Consider the following 7606-nt stretch of genomic DNA (forward strand, 5'->3'; position numbering starts at 1 on the left):
GATTTAAATTGTTGCCCCCCCACCCACTCCAACCCCACACTCTCCCCTCTTTAGATGAACTTGAAACACACACACACACACACACAAATGACCTATGAGAGGTTTGCGCCCCGCTGCTGCTGCTTCATGACAGTTTGAAGAGCTTGCGGTGCGGCGCGCGTCTCCATGCGCGTTCTTGCTGCTCTAGCTCAAGGTTCCTTCAGAATGCACCGCTTTATTCTTTCACCTCACATTCGTAACGGGTGCAAACACAACGCTCTCCTCCTCTCCTCCTCTGGCAATGCATCAGGGGGGTCTCGCCGCTGCGCGTCTTGGAGCGTGTGTCCCGTGTGCGCACCTGACGCGTCTGCGCACCGACCGCGCTGCTGATCCACTCTGGAGCCTATTTCTTTGCGCGAGGACTTTTTTTTACCCTCCCCACGTTATAGAAGGGGCTGGGTTGTGTCATTCGCGTCAGCGCCCGGTGCAGCCTATACCGACTCCCGTGAAATGCTGCTGGAAAAGAGGCGAGTTATAGTTTCTGAAACCACTCATGTACAATTTGGATGCCAGAGGCCAATGTAATTTTCGAAGTCGGACTTAATTAGTTCTGACACAGTGTGTCTCGGGTGAAAATGGTACAGTGATTATTCGACTGGATTGCCAAAATTGCCATGTAGCACATAACGATCCCGTTCGGCAGGCTTGCTGATTGCCTTATTTGGGCGTTCATGGAGGAGAAAAAAAAAAAAAAAAAAAAAAATATATATATATATATATATATATATATATATATATATATATATATATATATATATATATATATTGTGATGTGCTTTCCAGATGGTTCCACAAGGATCCATGTAGTCAAGTTGTACACCAACTATGACATAAGATCTTCAGTGATTCTGAAAATGAACAGGGACAACAACTTTTTTGATTCCACAACCAAAGGGTCGTGTTGAGGTCCCATCTTTTAAATGTGCTCCGGTTCTTGAGGACATTTCTATTGTGTAAACAGTTGGCCTTTTGTAAACTGTGATGGAAAACCCTCTCTTCCATGGTTCACTGATGACACATTATTGAAATGCTGTAGCAATAATATTCATCTCCAGAATCACAAAGAGCTGTCCATGGACCATACGCTTCATCAACTGGCCATGGGCAGTTATCTGATCAGTAGCGTTACATAATTAGGTTTACTATAGAGTGATCTGCCTTTTTACATGTTTTTATTAATATTATTAATCATTTAGTCTGTGAAAACTCTCCATCACAGTTTCTCAGATTTCAAGTTTTCAGATTTCCAGCCCAAAATCCTCACAGCTGAGAATTAATTTAATAATATGTATGTGCCCTGCGTCAGTGGTGGAAGTAGTGCTCAACATGTTTACTTAAGTAAAATACATATAAAAATACATAATAAAGTCCTGCATTCAAAATCTGACTCAAAAACTTATATACAAATATACTTATATACTGTATGTGTATATATATATATATATATATATATATATATATATATGACTATAAATTATGCATTTATGTGTGAATTACTTTAATGTTACAGCCGGTAAAGAGGGACCTAAGAATATTTACTTTGTATGTCGCTTGGTAGCTTACCTTGATAAAATAAAAATGAAATAATAAAGTATATCGTAATTCATTTGTCGATTTATATTTTGTACAATAATATTATAATAGCTAAAGTATAGCTTGGATGTAAATACTCAAGTAAAATGCGAGTATCCCAAAAACTGTACTGCAGAGTACTTAAATGTGTTTAGTTCATTTCCAGCGCAGTGGAATAATGACGGGAAATACACTAGAACCTCAATACACAAAGACAATATTGACATTCTTACATTTTACTTCATTATGGTGAACTTGTTATGCAGAGACGTTGTCATTCATCTGGTGTCGCGTTGCTTTCTGGCCATCAGGTGAATGTGAGCCCAATATCTTCTCTCTTGTAGCTCTGTTTTTGGTCCCCACCGACCCCTGAGACAAACGGGGGTCGCTAACTAACCTTTTGGTGCTGAGCAGTGAACACTGGGTTTTTTAGCGCCGCCTGCTGCAGCTTGAAACGACCGCTATTCATTCGTATTTAGTTACCCTCTGATGTATCGACCACAGAGTCGGCTTAAGGCTAATTGTCATCCTCAGTCCCTTTGCAGGTCCCAATTAGCACACCAGTGCAGTGATAGAACGGCGCTGAGCAAACTAGACAGTGTGACAAGACACGTAACGAGAAGTTACCAGAGAGGAGTACATCACACGCGAGTTGTGGCTTTCCCGGGGAGAACGCTGACGGCCCCCGAGGGCAGGGCATCCAAAGGTCACGAGAGCGGTGACAGTAAATCAAAAGCGTAAAGTTGTGGGCCAGAATGCTAAAAGCACCAGCTGAAAATAGAGCTCCATCAGCCGAGGGGAGCTGCAGATCCAGGTGGTGATTCTGTGGAGGTTCTTTAATGTGTATAGCTTTTTTATGATGATTTTAATGTTTGTAAAGTGTCTTTGAGGACTTTGAAAAGCGCTATATGAATAAAATGTATTACTATTATTATTATTAAGTTCGCCACTCGTGATTTGATTCATTGTGGTTACTAGAGACAAAAGGGTTTAGAATATAAAATCGCATCTTTTATAAAAAAAAGCCAAATGATGTCACAGATAATTCCTTTGCAGGGCTCTGTATTGCAAATAAAAATGAGCTTGAGTACAAACTGCTATACCTTTTGCATGTCAGAGACTCATCATCACTTTCTTTCATTTGGTTTTACTGCCCTCTTATCTCATGTCACGGGCTGATTTTTCACGCTCCGGTTGCCGGATGCCGGTTGCATCTCCTGATTGCTTCCATGTCAGAAGGCGTGCTCGTTCTCGCTCGTCCATCGTCGCCTTCCTATTCCTCCACCGACATCCCGAGTGCGGGTCCGTGTCTCAATTGACTCCCAGCTGTGTCGGAGGAAATGAAACCGCTGCGGGGGTTCACCGAGCCACGCCTGCGAAGGCTCAGGAGTAGAAATGCGTAGGTGAGGACGGGTTCGGGACGGGATCATTCCGCGTGGTTTCATGCTCCCGTCAGACTTTCAGGGCCTCGAGGCGAACGGAAACGTCCCAGACGAGAGGCCGAGTGAGGAGCACACGCGTCATCCATCCACATGATTAGATTGAACCTCTTAATGGTCAGTATAATTCGTATTCAAAGGTCAGACGCACAATAACATCCAATGCATAAAAGGTTATCCTACTGTAAAAGGACAGAACATTTTCTGCATTCGTTGACTTTTTGTTGACAAAATTGTCTTTGTACTGGCTGTATTTCTGATTGCTTCTACAGTAAATGAGGTAGGAGTGTCTTGGGATGTATGCGTTAGAGGAGACGATTGATATTACTTTTATACTGGTATGTTAATAATGACGTTTTGACCTGCAGTCGGGTTGGCTTAGTTTTTATTTTTTTGAATTATTTTTTCCTTTTTTAGTGTTATTCCCCAAAAAAATCTAACTATCCTCCAGTGATTTTGTATTGGACTTCCACAACGTTGGGAGGCTTACAAGAGACTCAATAATCAAAAGGACGGTCACATTTGTAAGGACATTTATTACACTAGATGGAGCTATTTTATGGCCTAGTTGTGATGGGAGTGTTAGCTTAATGGGTATTTTGAGTGTTTCTGGATGACTGTTTGCTGCTCCGCTATCTCTGGCACCAGTCCCCCCCCCCCCCCCCCCCCCCCCCCCCCCCTCCCCCTCTCTGTGTGTTTTTGGCACAAGTACAACACCAGCCAATTTGATTGATAAAAGTCACGCAGCTTCAACATTTGGGGACGCGTGATCCCATCGGGGAGAGATGTCCATGCTGTGGGTTCACGCACAATCCTGTGCCGTAAATGTAGATATATATTTTTTTTGGGCTTGTTTTCCCCCCCCCCCCCGCTCATTAGAAATGCTGTCTCTGTCGTGGCGTAGAAAACTCACAGTATTAAAGTCTTATCACTTCCATGTGTCCGCATAATCGAGACAACAGAGAAGGCGCTGATACCACAACTTCAGGCAAACCTTGTAATAAAGTGTGTGAGTGCGATGGAATAGCCTTGGACTGTTTTTTTGGTTTTTTTATCGGCCTTTTTTCGACAGGAATTATAACCCAAATCCTTCTTTTTTTTTATCCATCTTTTTAGTTTTCCCCCCAGAAGATCTAAACGGTTATATTATTGCGATCCGTTATATGCAAACCGTACAACCGTAGCTATCAGCCTCACCAGTGAAGTATTGTGTGAGATGAGAGTCTTTGTGTGAATGATTTTCTATTGATTGCTATGTCTGGCGGCTTTGCTCTGTGCGTGAGATGTTATCTCATCTTCTTTTTCTCCACTCTACTTGATTAAACCTACAAAGGTGAAACCAGGCGACGTTTAATATCCACCACGTTCCTTGGAGGTCATTAGACACAATGTGTAGAGATTAGGTGCAACCGCTCATAGAGCGTCCCAAAGTGCTTATGTTAAAACGATGTTCTCGGTTGACCCTGAAGATTAAGGATGAACGTCAGCATCACTAACGGGAGCGACTTTTCATCTTTAAACTAAATGCTGAAATCTTTTGCATATGCATCCTGAGGTCCATTGCTTTTAATTACTTAGCTGATTGTCCGCCTCCTGTCACATCTGAGCAGTTTCCCAGTGCTATATTAACTGCCATGTAACTTTGTTTTGCGGTGGCAGATCTATTAACTCCAATGAAGCGAACACAGATCGTGACAGATTTTTTCATTTTTTTTGCTCCATAATTACATCACACTGTTTTTTTTTCATACCTCCAATGACAAAATTATAATCCCGGATGTAATGCTTAGCTGAAACTAATATACTCGTTCAAAAACCCGAACGAATACCAATACTAATGCGCTAACAGAGGAACAAGGATGCATATATAAATATTACAGAGTCACACTTACATGTAGAACAGATTGACAGTTATTTTTAGAAGTTTTATAACAGCGGTGGCAAGGTCGCAGTGGTTAAGTGGTTAATTGCTTTGGATGGACGGATGCAACCGATTTCCACTCAAATCTTTACTAACTCAGACGTAATTTTAAGCTTTAATGGAGCAAGCCAATTAAGTGTTACGTTTTAAACTAGCTAGTTGTTCCTATAGGACCTCATTCTTGCTCGTAACAAAACCTTTTTTCCCCGTGTCCCAGCTACGGTGTTAGCATGTGCTGATCTAAAACTAGTTTCCTTCAAGACACGGTTAAGAACAATATATTCATTGGGAAGGCCTTTGAGCGTTTCAGAGTCATATCTTTTACTCTGCTTGTCAGTTTCTGAATATATATTACCCAACAGTATAGTAATTGTTAAACGCTGCACTGACTTATTCATAAAGATGATGGGGCTAAGTTATTCAAGACATTTGAAGCGATGTGAATGCCGAATGAAGAGTAAGAGTTTTCTTATTCATTTAGATGTTAGTTATATATAAGTTGCTACATTTATGTTGCAAGTTCGTGCATATTAGATGTCTTTCTTTGCTCGATAAAGTTAACACACGTTGGCTTTGTTGTTGTCGATTGGCATCACCCGGTAAGGCTTTCACTTTCCCGACATCTACGGACCCATTTGTAGAACACCGTATAGGCTACAAATAGATGGAAGATCTTTAAACCTCATCTAAATGAACCTTTTAGTGAAGGATGAGAGGAAATCCTTTGTGCTGCTGTATACATGAGGACTTTCAATCGGGCTGATTGCATTCAGGATACATACAGATGAGAGCAAGACACCTGGACTTATTTCCAGAAGGTAATCAAGCAAAACATCCAGTGATGCATAAAAACATGAAATCAAGAGGATGTGTCTGTTTCAGGCTCTTTAATTCTCCATCTGTCCTTGTCTGCGACAGAAACCCCGTGATTATTGCTAGTTTCGAGTAACGGTATATATGACTGCGTACATCTTGGCAAGCAACAAGCACCCGTTTCCCTCGACACGGACGCATAGACAACAAACAACCCCTACTTCCCCTAAGTTACTGTGATGGATAAGCCATGCTGTTTTAGGCCCATTACCTCGACTGAGGCCTGGCTATTTCCATGACAACGAGTTCCTGTATCTCTGTCGAAATCAGGCTCAAAGCTAATGGGTTATTATTATATGACTGACGATGTTGAGTCATTTTCTGTGCCTTGGGCTGATCCCAGCAACCCCCCTCCCTACATATCTACCCCTCACTGCCGCCCAACTCCCACAAAGCCTGAGCGGGGATGGATTGGACCCGGCCCTCCAGGATACGTTATCACAGGCGATTTGACGCGTCCGGCCCGCCGCCGCGTCGTCGTCGTCGCGTTACAGCCACGAATCGGATCATCACATGACTCCAAAGACCGCGTGGTGAACATTCTACGTGCCGAACATGAGCATGTTTGCATTCAGCTCAACGAAGTGACGCCCCCACAGCCCGCACAGCTTCGGATCTCTTTGATATAGCTGTCTAGGAATAATGGGAAGCTTCTCAATGTGTGATGCCTCTGAACACATCTGAAATGTGACATGAAGAACGTGACTTTTTGCCCATGTCTTTGTCAAAGCGCCTGAAAGCAGGACAATAATAGAAGGCCTTCGGAGTTTTGTCAGCGCTCTGATACAATCCTGTCTCTCACGCGCTTCAAGACGCTTCATCTGGAATCTGGTGTGTCACAAAAGCCCATGTGAGGAGCGACTTGGGCGTAGCCTGTCGTCCATGTTGATGTTGTCATCGGCAGTATTATTTCATCCGTAAACAGCACCAGAAAATGAGAAGGTGTGGAAATGATTTATGCATCACTTGAGGACATGTTTTCTCCGGAACAATAAAGCAAAGAAAAATGAAAGAATCAATACGTGAGATGTTTATTTGAAGTGTGAAAATCATAAAAGTACCTCTTGTTGTACAAAGTGCATTCCTTCTAGCACTTTTGTCCAATTGAATACAAAAATAATGCCTCAAGGACTAATACCAATTATTTATTTTTAAATAATCTTTTCCTAAATGTTCTCAAAAGGTAAAGTAAGATTCATATTTCAAAGCAGAGAATAGAGAATATTGATTTTGGTTGATTTTTTATTTTTCTAAATGAAAAGCAATAATGTTAAAACTTTGTATAGCGCAGGTGCAGTGCAGTGCATTCAGATCAGTCAACGATGTGAAAAAAAATAATAAAACACATATATATATATATATATATATATACATAAATATATATATAATATATACATATATATATATTTATTCATATATATATATTTATATATATATATATAATATATATATAATATATATTATAGATATATATATCTATATATCTATAATAGATATATTGTAGATATGTGGCTAAAGAAGCACGTTGGCGCACGTCTGTGCATGATTAGTGAGCTCGTGCTTCATGGCAGGGGAGGGTTAAATGACCGAGTCGTGATTTAGAAAAATAAAAATAAGATATCACATAGTCCGCCCATAAATATGTATATATATATATATATATTATATATATAATAAATATATTATATATATATAATATATAATATATATATATATATATATTATATATATCAATATATATATATATATATATATTATATAT

This window comes from Cyclopterus lumpus, chromosome 25 (assembly GCF_009769545.1).
Source record: "Cyclopterus lumpus isolate fCycLum1 chromosome 25, fCycLum1.pri, whole genome shotgun sequence".
Taxonomy (NCBI): Eukaryota; Metazoa; Chordata; class Actinopteri; order Perciformes; family Cyclopteridae; genus Cyclopterus; species Cyclopterus lumpus.